This window comes from Agelaius tricolor, unplaced genomic scaffold (assembly GCF_023055355.1).
Source record: "Agelaius tricolor isolate 1412-34295 unplaced genomic scaffold, bAgeTri1.0.p SCAF_106, whole genome shotgun sequence".
In the NCBI taxonomy this organism is placed as follows: Eukaryota; Metazoa; Chordata; class Aves; order Passeriformes; family Icteridae; genus Agelaius; species Agelaius tricolor.
In genome coordinates, this window is record NW_027269366.1 from 281,835 (window position 1) to 302,386 (window position 20,552).

Here is a 20,552-nt window from a genome sequence, read left to right on the forward strand (position 1 = left end):
CTTTGGAAGGTCTATGTTGCAGGATCATGCTTTTTTCAGAATAATTCCTGTATTTTTATATGAAAGAAAAAATGTCTTTGATGTAAAATTCTGCAAATGTTCAGGTGGAGCTTTATAAATCAATCAGTAGATTATGATTATGAGCAGTAGCAAACTCAGTTTCAAAGCAGTGTGCTCCCTTTATAATCATGTCAGCAGGGAAAAGCTTTGCTGCTGGCCATCTGCTGTTCAGGCAGGCTGCACTAACCTTCCACCTGCCTGAAAGAATAAAGGTGTTCTTTAGAAAGAGACACCAGAATTGTATTTAAAATTATTATTCAGAGCTGCAAAAAATTGTCAAAGTCTGAACCAGCAATGGATAGAATATAACTTAGAATTACTGAGTTATGTTGCATTGAAGAGAAATATATGATATGGGTCTCAATTTCTTACAAAATCTATTATCCCTTATGGAACAAACAAACAAATGAACAAGCAGACCCAAAATAAAACAAAGAAATTGTCTGAAAAATAGATAAATTTCTAGTGAATGTTTTTTACGTTGCTGATTTCACTAATTCTGTTTTAAATATGTAAGCTACTAATTATCTCTGGTTATCAAACCAGATTCAGTGGCTAGGAGATGAAGTCCAATGTATTCAGACTTTAAATGCAAACCATGAAATGTTTACAATTCCCAGTTTGGTGAGAAACAACAAAAATCAATAAATAAATTTCAGTTGTAAGAGACTTATACAGAAGAGACTGGGATTAGGATTTTCAAGTTTATCTGTTAGAAAGGGCAGAAAACTACAAAGGGCAGAAAACTTATTGAGCTTCACTTTTTGCTGCACATAAATATCTGATGGTTTAAATACCACTCCTCCCAAGATTCATTGCTCCCAATGATGAAATGTATTTTTAGCTCAGCAGCACATCTCCTGGTGTGGGATAGGTAGCTGTAAACTGGACCAAGACTTAAAATAATGGCCCTGTCATTTTTAATTGTTCAGGAATAATATGAATCATTGTGAACTCATTTAGTATTAATTTGGTTGTTATAAAATGCTTCTATAGATCCTCTCAACTAATTAGCTTGACCTTCCTTTTGAAGGGTAACCGGTGGCTGTCTGGTGTTCAAGCTTGACTTGGAGCAGAAGGCAGGCTGGGAGCAGATTCCTGAGCCCCAAGTTCAGCCTTTCCAAGTTTCCTTCCCACCCTTTGACAAGAACTTGGTTGGATAAATGCAACAATGACCTGGTTTGCTGGTTGCATATGAATAATGAGACTTGATGTTCAAAATGAAAAGCTTTTCTGGATCTCCTCTAGCTGTGGATCTCCTTAATTGCTGTGATGTTTGAGGTAGTTAAAACTTCTCCACTCTTCTGGGAGTAATGATGCTTGTGCATCAGCACAGGAATGTTTAATGAAGAGTGTCTGGGATGCAAGCATATGCCTTAACAGCAAGTTTAAAGAGAAAGAAAATAAACTGTATTTAAGATACATTTCTTCAAAAGGGGCAACACCACGCCAAGAGGGAGAGACAAATAATTCCCTGAAAAAACAGTGATTTCATTTGTCCTACATGACTTCAATGAGATCATAACTTTTTTTTTTTGAGAAATAGTGATGATTTTGCTAAACTGAGCTTTTAATGCAGAAGCCAGTGACCCATCCTATTGACAGAGATGGATACTGCAAGTGCAATAATTTGATTGCCAGAATATGACACAAAGTAGATAAGGTATTTTATCTTTTTCATCCACTAGATTATGCATTCTCCTTACTTTGGTATTTCTGATATATTTTCTGAGAATCAGTTTTGTCTCATGTAAATGGTTCTCTGGAGAATTTCATAACTAGAGGCAGCAGAAATAAAAAATAAAACCTGTCATTAAGGAAAAAATATTTTGCATTGTTGGCACAAAAATAATCCAAATATGCACATGGCCAGGCAAAGCAGTGGAGCAGTGGTTGAGTTTGTTCAGAAAAATGTCCCGCTGTTCTGTCAAAAGCAGCACATGTATCTCATGTCATTGGGCAAGATGAGCAGGCCAAGCTGTAGACACTTGGTAAATCACTCCTGTTCTTAACCAAAGGAGTCTCAGGCTGAGAGCTGTATGCATTTTAAAATCAAGAAGCAGTAGGGGTGATGATCATTTGCTAACAGATATGGATGCATCTCAAACCCATTGAAAAGCCAAACATTCCCTGTCTGCCAAGAGTCACGAAAGAATTTTGAGCACAGTTGAAACTTTTAAAGGACAACAGCAATTAATCCTCTTCATTCATTACCAGGTAATGGCTGGAAATAATAATTGCACTGAAAGCAGTGACCACACAGTGAATAGAGAATGTTCCACAAGTAATGACTGCTTCAGTAAATTCCTGAGTGCTTTTGGTCAGGATAAAACTAAACTCAGTCATTTCCAGCCCTCTTTCTCATTACCCAGCCAGGGCAACTTTTATCAAATCCCACCAGAGGTTCACATCCCACATCACTGTTGTGCAAACTCAGGCTGTATTGATGCAACTGATAAAATTTACTCACCACCTTCCAAGAAAGAAAGACATGAGAGATCCATGGTAGAAGGTTCCTTCATTCTACGAAGGTTTAGAAGAATGCAGGGGAAAAAATTACCTGACATTATATAGGGCTCACAGCGTTACAGGGCTCATTCTGCTTTCTCAAAATCCAGGTTATATTTCTTGGCATCTCCTCAGACTTTTTCAGAACAGAGATTCTGACTCTGTTCAGTTCATTTTCACTGCAGCCCAGATTTTCTCCTGTCACCACATGTACCATTGCTTTCCTGCTTTACATCTTCCCTTGAAACTTCTCATTTCCATTTGGCATTTCTGTTCCCTGCCCTGCTTCAGAAAACCTTCATCTTTCATCCTACTTCTGCAAACTGCTACAGTTCTTTACTTTAGCTACTTCCAGGTGGTTTTGACCAGCATCAAGCCTCCGCACATCTACAGCCCCAGACTAGATAGATCTCTTCTTGTGCCCGATATAGAGACATGAACTGAAAGCAGCTGCTGTCAGGTTTGGCTTCAGGTCTGGCATTGTGACTGGAATTTAAAATCCATGTAATCCATGTTAGCAGACACTGTCAAAATTTCCTCAGATCTAGGTGTTCTGCTTTCCCCTTTCAGCTACCTTTTATTTCCAAGGTGATACATTTTTCTAGTTAGAAACTAGTTCAGTTTTCCCTGATTTGTGTTAAAATACCCAAAGAAGAGGTGCAAGTCTAGGATGTCCTTCCAGGAAATTTTAAATCTATGTGCAAGAAAGAGGAAAATACTGTCTATTTTTTTATTTTTCTAAGGTGATGAGTTAATATTAACTATTTTCCTGTTTCTGCTGCTGTGCTTCCCCCTTCTGTGCAAATGTGTGCAGAGTTGCTGCTGTTACATAAAGAATGCAAAGCAGTAGTTTATTTTCTTCTTGCAAATTAAATATTCTGTACATTTTTTTTCTGGTGTTTTTTTCCCCTTTCCTGAACATCCTTGTTGCTGTTATTGTAGGCAACATAACCCTGGTTGAAAAGAAATCATCTGTACAGAAACAAGAAGAGTGGATTTGGGAAGAAATTGCTGCAAAGAATAAATGCTAGACTGATGTTTTCAAAAGAATAAATGCTATTTTCAACATTTTTGGCATTTTTGGTAAGTGCACAAGTAATATTCTGCTGTAACCTATTTCCAGAAATCTTTTGCATTGTGTAAGTCACTCCTTTGAATGTCTGTGGCTGGGCAGATCACAATATTGTCAAAAGGTGTTCAAATATGATTATTATTTCAAATGTAATGGATATTTTCTGAGCAAATGAATTCTTGAAAATCAGAGATGTTAAAGATATATGAAGACTGAACCCAGTAACCTGCATCCAGATTTTGATGTTTAGTCAGAAACATGTCATAAGTCAAGAGACATTGTAATTACCAATGGATATTCTTTACCAAGGTGCGATTATTAGTTTAATTTTTAATTTTTTCAACTTTCCTCATTCTTACTTAAAGGAGTTTAAGTCTTTTCATTTTCTTTTTGTAACTAACATTCAATATTCCACATCTGGTTGCCAAAATGGAAAATGTGTATTATTTGCTTACAGTAGAGGTGGGAATTATTCCTTGCCATAGCACTGGTATGAAGTTTGTTTTAAAACATGAAAGATCCATTTTAGATTCCTGAAAAGAGGTATTAAAATTTCTTGTTAGATATTGCTGATTGTGATTGAAAACCACTCCATTCAATTACAGTAGAGGGAGATGAAGGACATCTTGCAGCAATGAAAATGGTTGCAAATTTAATTAAAACATTAAATTATTGTTGGAATAAAGGTCATAATCATAAAACCTAATTGAAGGAAGTACATTAGCATGTACCCTAAGGTATCCTTTCCATTTCCAAATATCTATTACATATTTGACATTTGAAGAGGAAAGAGGTTCCATTTTATCTGGATGGATGAACGGCGATGGGGAGAAGTGTTATACATAATACAGTGTAAGAGCCCCATTTTTCAAAACATCATTTGCTCCTTGCATAGGTGCAACACTCTGATTTTATGTCTCTGACTGAGGAAATTCCCCTTATTTATTGAGCATCATGGACCTGCATAGGGCAGAGGACATCATATCATGTACTTAGACTTTTCCCTGTGGAAAAAGTGGAACTTAACTCCCTTTAAATTTGACAAAGCCTCAGTTACCAGCTGTCACCTTGTTACCTAGGCTGCCTTTGTGAGAGATGTGTTGCTGCCTGGAGAATGGGATGTCTGTGTAACATCATATGAAATGCTTATCAAAGAGAAGTCAGTATTCAAAAAGTTCAACTGGAGATACCTTGTTATAGATGAGGCCCACAGGATTAAAAATGAAAAATCAAAGGTAATTTATTTTACACTAAGCAAGAGATCTGTGTGGGTTATTTAGTTGATGGTGTAGGGACTAGTAATGTTTAAATATATATGTTTGATATTTGGACATGTCTCACTGTCCTTCAGTTATCAGAAATTGTAAGGGAATTCAAGACTACCAACCGACTGCTATTAACTGGAACTCCACTTCAGAACAATTTACATGAACTCTGGGCACTTCTCAACTTCCTTTTGCCAGATGTCTTTAACTCAGCTGAAGTAAGTCTTTTGTTTCTGAATCAAATTAATTTTGCTGGTTTTCCCAATTTGAAAGTAGACCTGGATATGTATAGTTAGTGGTGTCAGTTACTGATAAGTGATAGATTGAGTTGGAAATGTTTGTTATAAAGCTTTTCATAAAATAGGCCAAATAAGGTCATTTGTTCTTTTACTTCCTGGCCATATGAGAGTTGTATTTGTTCACCATTGTGATGCTATTGTACCTTGAAAGGAAGCCTCTTATAAACCAATGATTTTGTTGATACAGGATTTTGATTCGTGATTTGATACCAACAACTGTCTAGGGGATCAAAAACTGGTGGAGCGCCTTCCTATGGTGAGTCCTTTTGCCTTTTATACAAGGGTTACATTTACCTAAGTTAAATCCCAAACAGTTCTTCTAATACTTCTTATGATAGACTATTAGGATGAGAGAGATTATTCCACAACTTTTCAGTCAAGCAAAATTAAGTCCAAGGACACAGAACCATGTCAAAGATCATTTTGACCTAATCTTTGAGTCTTTCAAATAAAGCACATGTATATCCTATGTATAGCAAATAATTTCTCCATATAGGTTGCTTTTTTTTTTTTCAGATTGTCTAACACTAGATCATGTATCTGTGATAGAGAATATCTGCTCTTTGATTCATCCATTGACCTGATCAGTGTTTCAGTTTCCAAAATGCATTTAATGGTGAACCTCTTTCAGGTGCTACGACCATTCCTTCTCCGTCGCATCAAGGCTGATGTGGAGAAAAGCTTGCCTCCAAAGAAGGAAGTTAAAATTTATGTGGGCCTCAGCAAAATGCAGCGAGAATGGTAATTAATGCATGTGCTTGACTGGGCTGTGGTTCAGGCTCAGAAGGAATGTGCTGTCTGTGACTTGGAGGTTGTGTAGAACTCAATTTATTCTCTCTGGTATACTCCCAGTTTATTCCTGTTTCTTTCTGACACTGCTATGACAGAACCATGCATGTCAGGGAGATTTACCTGATTAAATGAAGAGAAGGGTGAGCTTTAGACAGTATTTGTAGCCTAAAGACTTATGAAAACTTGCTTAACTTCTTGCTTAAAGGAGAGGAGGTTCAGGAGGAACCTTTTTGCTCTGCACGACTCCTGGATGGGAGGGTGCAGCCGAGGGGGTCATCAGCCTCTTCTCCCAGGCAACAGAACAAGAAGAAATGGCCTCAAACTACACCAAGGGAGGTTCAGGTCAAGCATCAGGAGGAATCTCTTAATGGAAAGGGTTGTCAAGCATTGGAATAGACTACTCAGACAGGTGGTGGATTCACCATCTCTGGAGGTATTGAGGAAACAGCTGGATGTGGCACCCAGTGGATGGTGGTGTTTAGCCTAAGGTTGGAACTGATGATCTCAGAGTTCTCTTGCAACCCAATCGATTCTGTGAGTCTGTGCTACATTTCTGACTTGCCCAGAGGCAAAAGAATGACACCCAAACCATGTCCCATGGCTGCCATGATGGTGAGGGCAGGTTCTGTCTCCCACAGGCTTTTCCTGGCTTACATGTATTCAAACCTTTCCTCCTCCTCCCTCTGCACTAGCAAAAGATGCAGCTTGTAAGTCATCCCCCAGCTTCATTTTAGAGTGAACAGAAGGGTTTTTTTCTTTCCCTGCTGTAGGTATACCCGAATCCTGATGAAGGATATAGATATCCTGAACTCAGCTGGGAAGCTGGACAAGATGAGACTGCTGAACATCCTGATGCAGCTGCGGAAATGCTGCAATCACCCGTACCTCTTTGATGGAGCAGAGCCTGGCCCACCTTACACAACAGACATGCATTTGGTCACTAACAGTGGCAAAATGGTACTTCTAGACAAATTGCTGCCTAAGTTGAAAGAACAAGGTATGCATCTCCTTTCTGGGGTTTTGAGAGTTTTTTGGTTCAGTAATATTTTTGTGTATTCTGAGCAAAACCCAGCGGACTTTAGCCAGGATTACTGTTGGTTTCTAGTATGATACCAGCTTGGATCAATAGTCCATTATGGCTTTTTGTGTTGAAGTGTTTTGATTTCTTTTTTTTTCCCACTTTTTCATCGCAGCTAAGTTCACACCATAAAAACATCATTTGATTGGGGCTTTAGATTTTCTTTCATAGTTTTCTTAGCTATCTGAAATATAATTATGTAGTATTTTAGCCACGCCTTTGATTTGCCATGAAGGACCATTTCAGATTCAGAGTCCTCATACATAGCTCAAGTCAAATCCTGTGTGAAATGTTGGTCTTTCTTGCTGGATGTGATTTTGAACAGTACCTGAGGTTTTTCTGTGTATTCTATAAACACTCAGACATGGGGGAACTCTTGAGTTGTTTTAAAGTTATTTGAGCTTTGAAATGGGTTACTGTAAAAGTCACTTGCAACAGAGTTTTTGACACTGGAATAAATTTTTAGCTCACTATTTTTTGAGTATGCTTACAGTAGTAACTTTGCTAAAGAAGTTGGATGTAGGTTTGTGAGTGGGGACACTTTGCAGGAAAACAAAACCACGTCCAAACCTCAACCTTCTGTAGTATAGAAGTAAACTGTACTTTGTATCTAGGTATCATCCAAGCAGCTGTGACTGTATAACTCAAGACTGAAAACCAAGCAATTCAGTGGTTACTGTGCTTTTTTGATCTTGGTTTCTTCCTGATATCAGGTTTATTGATGAGGTGTTGTAATTAATACTGGACTGGTCTCAAATCAAATTAGCATCTTAAACAAGAGAGTTCAGTATTAACCCTTGAGTCCAAAGGACAAAAGGAAGTAGAAACTTTGTTATATCCTGTGTTTTACTTAAATTTCTCCAGTAGACTGGAAATGGTTGAGTGTATATGCATAAAGTACTGAACCTTTTCTTTTTTTTTTTTTTATTTAAGTTGTTCTTGGCAGTAAACTGACAAGTACTTAAGAAGAATTCACTTTATTTCTAGAGATCTTAAATCCAAAACAATCAAATACTTCAAAATTTTATTATTTATACTTGATAATGTTTTTATATTTGTGTTACCATCTTACTCTGCCATGTCTGGGAACTTTTTCTTGGGGAGTACAACACAAAATGAAAAGGAGAAGCCAGCCATTAATTAGACAGTGACCTATCAGGGTAAGACAAACGTGTCCTATGGCATGGATGTGCTGTGGCAGCAGCAGCTGCAGCCCTGCATTGTAGTTTGGGTCTGAAATTCAAACGACTTTTCTTCTTAGTACATGGAATTGCCCTCCTTCCTTTTCTGGTAGTGCAGACTTGGAGAGTTTGTTTAATCTTACATTTTGGTGAAAGCATAAGAAACCTTTTTACCCAAACAGGCTCAAGGGTTCTAATCTTCAGGCAGATGACAAGAGTTCTAGATATTTTGGAAGATTTCTGTTTGTGGAGAAATTACGAATATTGCAGACTGGATGGACAAACTCCTCACAATGAGCGACAGGTATTTACAACTTCAGGGATTGTATTTATGTAAAAATACTACTTGTAAAACATTTTGTTTAACTGATACATTCTTTTCATTGATTTAGGCTTCCATTAATGCATTCAATGATCCTGACAGCTCAAAATTTGTGTTCATGTTGAGTACACGAACAGGAGGTCTTGGAATCGATCTGGCTACTGCTGATGTTGTAATTCTCTATGATTCAGACTGGAATCCACAAGTAGATCTCCAGGCTATGGTAAGATTCCAGATGGAAATTATGGGGTTTTGTTTTTCTTTTTCTCACAGTACTTTGCTAGAAATGTGTACTTCCAAAATAAATTGGTATTTTCCCATTTTAGCACAGGAGCAGGATTTGTAAGACTAATTTTCAGTTCAAGTGCAGCTTCCACTGTGTGGAACCATTAGTCCTCAGTCACATTTGGGTTATACAGTGTTTTATGTAGTGGGAAATGCTGGGTGTGTGCTACACCTCATAGTATTGTTTAATGCAAATAGCCTACTTGAGTAAGTAAAAATGAATTAAATCTAGGTTGTTAATCCCAAAACTATAAAGCTGTTGTGGGGAGTGGAGGTGAATGTGTTTTCACTGTTTTTCCTGCGATCTTGAAAATGAGATAAAGAAAAGTTGAATTAAAGTTTTCAAAAACTGCTTTTATGGTGATGGTAATGAAAGGATCTCATTTTAGCGACTATCCTTAGGGGTTTTTTTAAGTAGATGTGGATGCATCTCTATCCTGGATACATGTCAAGGACATTAGTGACCACCTAAGAAAGCAAAGCTATCTAAAAACTGCCAGTGGATTTTTGGATTTTTGGTTGGGGTTTTTTTGGTTTTTTTTTTTGACAAATGAGGCCTTTCAGAGACAAGTCTTGGAAATGTCTTAAATTATTTCAGTTAACCTGTGGGTCTCAAGTACTCTAGCAAAAATTACTTCAAAAGAATGATGGAACTGGTGTCTAATAGCTCAAATGAGGCAGTACCAGCTACCACTACAGGTGTGTGTTGAGAATACTGATTCTCACAGTGGTTCGTGTTTCACTAGTCAGGAGAGGCAGGGTTATTGTATTTTTCTTGAACTATTCATGGCACTACTGAAGGATTTTGAGAAAGGCAGCTTTTGGTCAGCAGAGAGATGATTTCTTCATGCTTTGATTCTACAGAAGGTTGCTTAAGGTCAGAAGCATCCAAATCTCCTCTTTGTGATTTAATGAAAAACCCCAAATCCTGCTGTTTTTTAGCTATGACACATAGAGACACACTCACTGTCAGTGTTATTGAAAAAAAAAACCCCAAACCTGCAATGTAGATAAAAATGTAATATCTTGGGTAGCCATGGATAGCTGTAAACATTTTAGTAACCTGTGCTGTTCTGTTTTGTAGATTTGTGTGCTGTAAATAATGAAGATCTTAAACCTCATTATGTAGTCATGCTGGAAGGCAAGTGCTGACTTTTTTGTTACTGTTTTGGGCAGGATCGAGCGCACAGAATTGGGCAGACCAAGACTGTCCGTGTGTTCAGGTTTATTACAGACAATACCGTGGAGGAAAGGATAGTGGAGCGTGCAGAAATGAAACTGCGCCTGGATTCCATAGTCATCCAGCAAGGCAAGTATTATATGAAGGCACTTCGGATCTAGGATGAAATTCCCTTCTTCTCCCATTGTAAATCATGGTGGAATCAGCCAGTAAGAACCAGTGGGAGTGTTGCTTTTGCCTCATCTGAACTCTGAAGGGAGTTCATGTGCAAAGGCCTCATCCACTTGGAAATTTGTTTTACTGTAGGAGTAGGCATTTCCTCACTAACTTTTTGCTTACCTGCCTAGTGGGATATAGTCAGATTTGACTTTTTAAAGCACTCAGTTTCTTCTTTCACTTTAAATTTAAATGAATGCCTTTCCTTTTTCTAATAGACAGAGAAAAGTAAGGTAACCTTAGTTGACTTGCTTGGAATCAGTAATATGTAGTTTGTATGTGGAAATATAAGGGGGAGAAAATCCTGTATTGCTCCTTCCATAACATAAACTCTTCAGTGAGTTGCTATCCTCAAGCATTTTTATCTTTAGGAAAATTGGTGGATCAAAACCTGAATAAACTTGGAAAGGATGAAATGCTGCAAATAATCAGACATGGAGCAACACACGTGTTTGCTTCAAAGGATAGTGAGATTACAGATGAAGATATTGATCACATTTTGGAAAGAGGGGCAAAGAAGGTGAGAAGGTTTGAAAAGGGGAAGCTCACCTGTAGATTTGAATGTGATGGCAAGATAGTGAGTCTCTGGATGATAACTTGGTTCCAAGCTGGAGAGAAAAGGGGTTTTTGCTGTAGAGGGTTTTTGTGTTACTCAATCGTGTCTGTTTTTTCTGATGTTGTCAATAAGATGTTTTATAGTCAAGTACCTTCTAGAATGGCTCCTCTTCTTTCTGGCAATGGGATGTTTTAAAATGAAGTACCTTTCAGAGTGACTCCTTTCTGGAATGAGGTGTTTAATAATGACGTGCCTTCCAAAATGGCTCCCGTTCTATCTGGGAATGAGATGTTAAATAATGAAGTACCATCCAAATGGCTACTATTCTTTTCTGTATCCCCTGTCCAAGACTGCGGAAATGAACGAAAAACTTTCAAAGATGGGTGAAAGCTCCCTTAGGAATTTTACTATGGATACTGAATCTAGCGTGTATAATTTTGAAGGGGAAGACTACAGAGAAAAACAGAAGGTAATGTTTTAAGTTTCTTTTGGAGGAATGCACTGAATTGCATGTTTTAGTCATACTTATTTAAGAGGTATTGGGTAAACTACAGTGTCATCTATGAAAATAGTTTAAATAACACTTATAACACTTATAATGAAGTAGATGTAGATCTAATTTTACATAAAACTTGTAGCTGGTCTCATGATCTTGCAAGACTTAATTTTTGGTTTTGGGGGTGATGGGTTTTGTTTTTATAGTTGGCATTTACAGAGTGGATTGAACCACCTAAAAGAGAAAGAAAAGCCAATTATGCTGTGGATGCTTACTTCAGAGAGGCTCTTCGAGTCAGTGAACCAAAAGCACCCAAGGTGAGTTGACTAATCAAAAGAAATAAATTTTTTCAATATGTATGGTAAATGGCTGAAGCTCTAAGCAACAAATAGGTCTTGAGTCATAAAAACTGCTCTGTTCACTTTTATAAAGTGGAGGGACTATCTAAATTTAGAAAAAATTTCCAAAAGACTTGAGACAAACTTCAGTGAGAAAAAATAAGAACAGTATGAAACTTGTAAGACGTTAGGGAGGCTAAGATCAAGTTTTTTCTAGTTCTTATTTAAGCAGCTGTAAATTTTCCTGTGGAAGATTAATGCTTTAAACACGTGTGACTTTTTCACCAGCCACCTCCTCCCAAAAGACCTCTCTTCCCCTTCTCTCACTGCTCTTTTACTTTTAGAATTCTTTGTGGTGGTTGGTGTGTCTTGCATGGTGTGACTTTTTTCCCCCCAAGTTAAGACAGTGCATTTTTGTAACAATAATGCTTTTTGTTTGCTCATAAACTTAAATTACTTCTTACAAGCAAGCAGATTCTGGATGTGAAAGGGAGCAAATGCAAGCTTTGTGTTTCAGGCTCCACGGCCTCCAAAACAGCCAAATGTACAGGACTTCCAGTTCTTTCCTCCTCGCCTGTTTGAACTGTTGGAAAAAGAGATTCTCTACGACAGGAAAACAATTGGTTACAAGGTAACTGAAGAATTTCCTTGACCAGAGGGCTGGAGCACCTCTCTTAGGAGGAAAGGCTGAGAGTTGGGATTGTTCAGTCTGGAGAAGCAAAGGCTCTGGAGCAACCAAATTGCAGCCTTTCAGTACCTAGAGGGGGCTTGCAGGAAAGCTGAAAAGGGACTTTTTACAAGGGAGCGGCTTTAAACTGACAGAGGGCAGGTTTGGGTTGGATATTGGAAGGAAATTCTTCACTGTGAGTGTGGTGAGGCACTGGCACAATTTGCCCAGAGAAGCTGTGGATGACCCACATTCCACTTGCTTGGAAGTGTTCAAGGCCACGTTGGACGAGCCTTTGAGCATCCTTGTCTAAGCAGAAGGTGGCCCTGCCCATAGCAGGGGCTTGGAAAAGAGGTGATCTTTAAGGTCCAGTCCCTTCTGTGTTATTCTCTAAATTCTTGCAATGGAACAGTTTAATGCAACAGTAGGAGAATAAGTACTTTTCCAGCCTTTCACAGTAATTTAAATGAAATAAAATCATGTTCAGCTGTAGAAGCTATTAGGTTATATTAACAAAAAGGTGACAATTAGTAATTATCTGTGAAAAATTAATTCAGTTTTACAAAGTGCAAAACCTTTCAGGTACCTCGTAATCCTGATCTCCCAAATGCAGCCCAAGCACAAAAGGAAGAGCAGCTTAAGATTGATGAGGCTGAACCTCTTAATGATGAAGAACTAGAAGAAAAAGAGAAACTTCTAACCCAGGTATTGTCGGTTCTTCAGTGAGACTGAAATCAGCCAAAGCTTGTTTTGTGTTTCACAGCATTATGGGAGCATTTCTTGGTCACTGATCGGCATGTGCCGTAGTTAACACATCTGCACAGTTTGGTTCAGACTGAAAAGAGTTTCCAGCATTAGGTTTGTCATAGGCCTATGTCATAGGATATCTTTGAGGAATGTGCACCAAGGATTCTCCTGAATCCTAGTCTGGCATTCACTATAGACTGTGATGTCTTTCCATGAAACCTTGCAGAATGGCTGCAGAGCTGGGTGTGCTGCATTCCACATGATTTAATGCACATATTCTGCCTCAGTTTCACACCCTTATGGAAGTGAATCTTGGGGTCTGAACAGTCAGTTTTCCTAAACCACATCTGGTAGTGGATAGTTCCCCTCACTAAAAGAGGGTGTGAGCTGAATAAGTATATAATTAGGAAGCCTGTATATTTAAATAATTTAAAACCAGGTGAATGCTTGATATGCCTTATTTGGATATTTTATTTACACGTTGTATTTTGGCAGGGGATCGGAATTACAGGACAGGATTTCTTGCTTGCGTAGTAATGAGCTGGAACAGCTCACTGTGGAGACACCAGAATCACAGAGGTCAGGAATCAGTACAGTCCAGTAAGCTGTGGCTAAATCACAACATGGCTGGCAGAACTTGCTACTTCCCACTACTTGTAAAAGCTACTGGTAATATGAAATGAACCTACTTTAGCTCATGACTTCAGCAGTGCTACTTGTGTCTCTGCTGAAAATCACCATCACAAGGTGGCTTTAGTCCTTCTGAGGGAGAGTGACCATGCAGCGGTCACTGCAATGATGCAATGGCTGAGGGTGTCTGTGAGGCACTTGGGGGGCCTTTTTGACAAAACAAAAGCCATTACACTACTTTCACTTGAGCAATTTTTTTTTCTTAGAAAGTAATCCCACAGAGAGACTCTTAGGAGGAGGGATTAATTTTTCAGCTGAAAACTTACCAGAAATTACTAGGTAAATAAAGAACTAGTGCTAGTCATTTTGCAGTATTTAAATAGAGAGACTACAGTGACTGCAGTATAAAAAGAGTTCTACTAAATTAAACTGCAGAGAAAGAAAAGGTTTAACACTGTGGAATGATGGAAGTGTTACAGGCAATTTCAAGAAACCAGTTGAATCAAATTTGGAGATGGACAAATCCTGAACCTCTGTGCAATGTTTCCTCTTGATTGCTGTATAGGGCTTCACTAACTGGAATAAGAGAGATTTCAACCAGTTCCTCAAAGCCAATGAGAAGTGGGGCCGTGATGACATTGAAAATATAGCACGAGAAGTCGAAAGAAAAACCCCAGAGGAAGTCATTGAGTATTCAGGTAACTTAATTCTGTACTCAGCTCTGAGAGTATCTAACTCTGCTTGGCTCATTTGAACTGCCTGAGAACATGGTAACATCCTACTGCTGAGAATTTCTTACACTGCTGTTCTAAGATTTTTGGGGTAGAATTATATTGATGTATTTTGGATCTGCTGCTCTGTCTTTTACCATCATTACCGCCTGCACAACTAAGGCTGTACTAAAATGCACACCTAAACTCCTGCTGAGCCACTTCACTGTATCCTGAATCTAACTGGGTAGCACTGTCTTCAGTTCTTGTTAATTTTTGCAAAGGGAAGTGCTGAGAAACACTGCTTAGCTGAAGAGATTTCCCTTTTCCTTGTATTCATTAATGAGAAGTTAACCTTTACCTCCTCCTCGAGAGCAGAACTCAGTAAATACATCACGATTGAACCTACAGCCACCACTGGTAACCTGAGTCTTAACCTCGCATTAGAAGAGATTTTTTTCCACTGTAGTGTAGCTGCAAAGTCCTGGCATTACATTTCTAAAGGTACAGAGCAAGTTGAAAATGTGCAAAAATCTTGTACAAAAACCCCTTATTTAAACACCTAATGGTCTTTCAGGCACTTGCTTGTCTTCAGGCACTCAGTTGCCCTCTTGCTTCTATTGATAAAACTGTGTTCTGTTACATCCGTTTTCATTTGAAGAAGCTTTGTTTCCTTTGAGGAGACTGACACACAAAAGTCTTACTGGCCTGTATTGTACCTCACTTAAACTGAAGATTCCTATATCTACCCTCTTCAAAACAGCATTTGTACTACTGCAGCACATGGTAGCTGGAAGGGAAGGTTTCTTACCAGCTCAAGGCATGTCTGTTGTTACACAGCAGTAAGCTCTGGTAAAAGGAAGGAACAGCTAACATCCTTTTTTTAAGGTTAAACCTCTGACTTTTACAATGCATGATAAGATACTAAGAAGTTGTTCTTTTCTTAGCTGTGTTCTGGGAAAGATGCAATGAACTCCAAGACATAGAGAAGATCATGGCTCAGATTGAAAGAGGAGAAGCTAGAATTCAGAGACGAATCAGCATAAAAAAGGCTCTCGATACAAAGGTGGGTTTGCTCAGTTTCTTTTTTTTTTTCCTGGTGCCAGTGAGGGGAGATGCATGACCCCTGTCTGACCAGTGCTGCTGATGTATGAAGACATCTTGGGCATGACATTGGTCTCTTTGCATAACACTCAGCAATTTCTTCCTATGGCTTTTCCATCCCATGGAAGTGCTGTGATGACACCCTTAGCTATGGTCTACCCTGGTGTTTGTAACAGTCTTCTGTATTACAGCACACAGTTCAGAGCGCTGTGTAACTCCACATAGTACAGGCCTTGGGGAGGAGCACAGTTCCTTCTGGACACGTGGAACTGAAATTAAGAGAGAGAGAGAGAAATGGAGAGAGGGGGACGGAGAGAGGGAGAAATGGGGGAGATAAAGGGATGGAGAGGGATAGAGAGAGGGAGAGAGAGAAATGGAGGAAGAGAAAGGAGAGAGGTAGGTGGGTAGAGCAATAGGGGGGAGAGAAACATAGGAAAACAGGTGGAGAGAATTGGAGTAAAGTAGAAACAGGTAGAGATGGCAGAAGACAGAGGGAGTTAGAAACATCAGATTAGAGAGCACTTAAAAAAGACTGATCCAACAGTCTTGGGGAAGGATGGGAGATAGACCTTTTAACATTTCTGCTTTTGTCTCTTTCTGTGGTGCATCATATCCATCCCTTCCATAGCTGAACCAGTGGGTCTGGACTTTCTGACAGGAATTCAACAGAAAGCTTTTTCAATCTTTTGTCCCCCTAGAAGCAGCCCAAGTTTTTGGGGCAGTCCATCTCAAAACATTTCTGTAAAATTTCGTTTTGGTTCTTGATGCTGCTCAGGCCCATCAGACTGACACAAAACCCCCTCAGTCATGTCCCCAGCCCCGGTGGAACGGCTGAGTTCTCTGAACTCCAGCCTTGCACTGTCCCACCGTAATTACATTGCAATTGTAGATAGAATTGTGGCAGGTTCTGGGCCACTGGCTCGGAATCCTCCTGAATCCTCAGGGCTGACCACGGCATTTGTCTGTACTTTCCTGTCCCTGCGGCTGATCACTCCGTGCTTCCCAAGGGACGGAGCGCTCGTTCTGCACGGCTCCTTGGAGCTGAGGGTGCCTGCCCACACTGAGAGATGGGTGAGTGAGCGACGACGTAATGTTCAGGTGGGTTCGGCTTATCTAGTTCGGTCGGGCTTATCTAGTTCGGTTGGGCTGAACGCGGTTCCGTCGCGTTCCGTTCAGTTCACCTCAGCTAAGCTCGGATGGATTCGGCAAATCGCGGCCAGAGTCGGCCGTTCGGGTAGGCTCGGCTGTTGTCGGCTGCTGTCGACCACACTCGGCTGTTGTCGACCACACTCGGCTGTTGTCGGCCACACTCGGCTGTTGTCGGCTCCACTGGGCCACACTCGGCTGTCCCCGGCCCTACCTGACTCTGCTCCGCGCTGCAATGGTGGCCGCTGGCAGGGCCCCGCTCCCCGGCCTGAGCCCCGGGAGGGGACAGAGCGCTGGGACAGCCGCCTCAGCCCGGCTCACCCTGTGCCTGCCCGGCCCCGCGTCCCCCGGAGCGCGCCCTGCAGCGCAGAACGCGGCCTTTGGGCCAGGAGCGGGGACAATGCCCTCGGCTCGGCAGCAGCGCCGGGAGGCAGCGGGCGGTGCCCTCAGGTGAGCGGCCGGAGGGGAGGGAGCTGGGCCGGGGGCACCGGGGCCGGGGGCACCCACAGGGGGCCGGGGCTGCTTTGGGCGCTGCTGCGTGGGACCCGCTGCGGGTGGCACGGCTCTGTCCCGGGCCTTGCGGCTCTCTGGGATCGTGTGCCGTGGAATGAAGGTGGGGCTCGTCCCAGCTGCGGGAACAGCGTTTTATTGGGTGAGAAACAGAGTTCACTCTCTAGAATTTTTACACGTTTGTTAAGGGATAAAAGGCAGCGCTGGGGTGCTTGGCTGTTTGCCAGGAGCACCCGGTTCCCTTAAACCGTGTTCTCTAGATTCTGTTCCATTGCAGTGGGGTGTGCATATTCATTAGAGTTTATACATATTCAAAGAGTCCTTTTCAGTTTAGATGTTCTTTTGCTTGGTTTGAACCTTCGTGCCATCCTGTGGATTAAACCAATATACTTTATTTCTTCCTGTGGTGCCATCCTGTCTTATTTTCACTCCCTCGTTATTTGATAACGAGGGTCAGTAAATTTTTCCTTTTTTTCAGTGCTCTGGTTTCTGTTTCTGTTATCTTGTGTTTCAGATAAGATTGTCCCCAGCTGTGGGAAATCACCTCATTATCTGAGACCATTTTCTGAGTTCCTTACGTGTAAAAGCATTTGAACATTTCACAGTCTCTATTATAGTCTATTATAGTATTACAGTCTAAAATAGTATCTGTTACAGTGCTGTTTATGAAAGCTGTGCAGTGCATACACGAACTGACAGATTATCCTTGATCCAGAGCAGTAGTTACAGACTGTCCCCTCTCGGGAGTTTTGTGCTCAATAACACCGTGCCAGAGCTCAGACATAAATGGCAAGGCAAGAACTGCATTTGTTCTGTTCCATTCTGGGCTGGGCTGAGCTCTGTTTGCCGGGAAGCAGCGGGATGGGTGTCCCTGTGCCCACCCCCCTGGGTCCCAGAGAGAAGCTGCTCCTGTGGCTGCAGCTGAGGGGCACTGGGAAACCTGAACGGTCCTGATGGAAACCGATGCCAAAGCAGGTTTGGTTGGGTTTGGGACTTGCCATTTTCCCCTGATCCGTGGGTTTTGCCTTAGGAAACAGGAACTGGGCACCAGGACATTTTGTTAGCCTAGAAGGGAGGAGTTGGTTTGTATTTATTTCCTGAGGCACCTGGATCGATTTGGGTCTCAGTTGGCACCCGAGAGCCTCCTCTGTGTCCTGGGTGGGGTGGTGGCTACCAAAGGGGTAAAAGGTGGAGCAGGAGGGTGGGTGGAGAGGAGAGCAGTGGCTCTGTGGGGATTTGCATCTGGAAAGGGCCCTCAGTTTCCTGGCGGGAGTCCTGGAATCAGAGCTGAGAGTCGCTGAGCAGTGAGGATCGTGCAGCTGCAGTGCCGAGAGTGCAGAGGCTGCAGTGGGCGTTGTCTGCTCGCTCTCCTGATGTCCCATCTCTAATGCTGGGCTGGCACCCAGGCACCTCCCAGGGCTGCACAGCCTCAGGGCAGGGGTGGTTTGTAAATGTTTTAAATGCTGCAGCAGCTCCCTCAGGCTGGAGGAGTGTGAGGATATCCAGCTCTGCCTTCGGGCTTGGAGCACGGCAAGGGTGCAGGGCTCACGGTCAGTCTTGTTTAAACACTTGTAACAGCAAAACATTTTAAAGCAGAGACTGTGAGGCAATAACAAAGGCGAGTGTGTGGCAAGGATAGGTCCGAGGTGTCTTTATTAAAGATCCACACTGCTGGATGTTGTGTCAGAGCCCTCTGGGGACAGAAGGTGTCCCCAGAGCTTCATGAAGCCCTTGTTTCCTGCTGGCAGGGCAGGGGGTGAGCCCAGCCTCGGGGGCTGTGTGGCTCCTCCTGCCTGGAGCAGGGACAGCCCGTGGGGCTGAGCCCCAGAGGTTCAGTTGCTGGAGCAGGTGGGGATCTCTTTGTGCCTGGGAATTGTCGCTGCTGCGTTCCTGTCCCAGCTACAGGGTTCCCTCAGAGCCCGTGCCCTGCAGCAGCACTGGGAGCTCCTGGGCTGGGCAGGGAGCAGCTCTGGCCTGGGGCTCTCAGTCCCATCAGTGCCCATGGAAAGCCAGCTGGGTTTGTTCTGCTGCCATCGGCCTCTCTGCTGTGCCAGCCTCGGTGCCAGGGCACAGAGCTGTGGGAAGGCTCCATCCCATCTGTGCCAAGCGCTGCCAGCGCTTCCAGCAGCGCTGCTGGGGCACCAGGGGCTGCCTTTGGAGCCTGGCTGGCACAGAGGGTGACACACTCTGCCCTGCAGCACCCAGCTGCATCCCACAGCTGCACAGTTCAGCCAGCAGGGAGCAGAGTCAGCTCTGGGCCCAAACCAGGTTTTGTCGCCCAGAGAGCCCCTGAGCTTCCTGAGGCAGCACACAGATGTGCCCTGGCCTTTGGGGCTCATGGTGAGGGCTGCCAGGGCATTGTGATAAGGCTGAGCTGGAGCTTTCTTAGAAAAGCCATCAGCTGTAAGGAGAATCTCTGGCAAACAGGTGGCTGGGGCACTGGCTGGGAGCAGGTCCTGGCTTTTTCTCTTCTTTTCTTTAAGCTGTTCTTAAGAGGAGCCCAAAACTGCAAAATGGAAAGGAAGGGGGCTGTGGGGGTGAAAGTTGCTTTGCATTTTTTGAAGTGTTGCTGTGGATTTTGGTGTGTCAAGTGGCACTACCAAAACAGCATTGGAATAACCAAACTTCAGGACTCTGCGCTTAATTCCTTGAATGTGTTTGTGTGGGTGCAGGAAATGCCAAATCCCAAAGCAATTCCATGTCTGTAACTTCAAGTGCAACATCTTTAAAAGCAAGTGCTCAGTGTGGGCTTTCCATGTGGGTGCAAATGGCCCAAGGCCTTTCTTGTGTCCCAAAAGCAAAAAACCTTTCCCTGGGAGGTTTTGGAGGGGATTCTCTTTGGGATTTCTTGTGGTGCAGCATCCCGGGTGTCCCTTCCTTTGTGCCAAGTCCAATGGGAAAGGATGGAATGGCTGCCACGTGGGCTCTGGGATAAAAATGGTTCTGTTCAAATGAGGCAGAGAATGCAAGATGAAAAATGAGCATCCTTTCATTGTCTGAAATAGTCAGGAATAAAAGTGCTGGCAAAGGACACGTTTGTGTTTGAATTGGTGTCACCTCTCCTGGGTAAAACCCCATAGTGAGCCAGCAGAGCAGAGCTAGGAGAGCTGGGATCCTTGGACTTGCACAGTGGACTTAATTTTCTTTTCTCCTCTCTTTCAGGGCAGGAAAAATCATCCAACTCCTGCCACGTTTGCCCGAAGCTTTGGTGTTGGAGCAGCCAAAGGCAAGAGGCTTCAGCAGCAGGGCTCTGCGCTGGGGGGCTCTGGTCCTGCCCACGCTGTGGGGTGAGTCAGAGGGACACAGGGCTCCCCTTTTCCTCTCTGCTGGCATGAGCTGCCATGGCAATGCCATTGCTGCCAGCCCAGCCCCAGCTGTGCCTGCTGGAGA

The 20,552-nt window shown here is 42.4% G+C and overlaps 1 protein-coding gene and 1 pseudogene across 3 annotated transcripts in view; one reads left to right on the plus strand and one right to left on the minus strand.

The window, feature by feature from the left end:
* The window catches only part of LOC139586170 (uncharacterized), a 266,979-nt gene that overhangs the window by 220,290 nt on the left and 26,137 nt on the right, over window positions 1–20,552 (minus strand). The gene's annotated exons all lie outside the window — the stretch shown is intronic.
* On the plus strand, window positions 3,342–15,833 carry LOC139586175 (SWI/SNF-related matrix-associated actin-dependent regulator of chromatin subfamily A member 5-like; annotated as a pseudogene).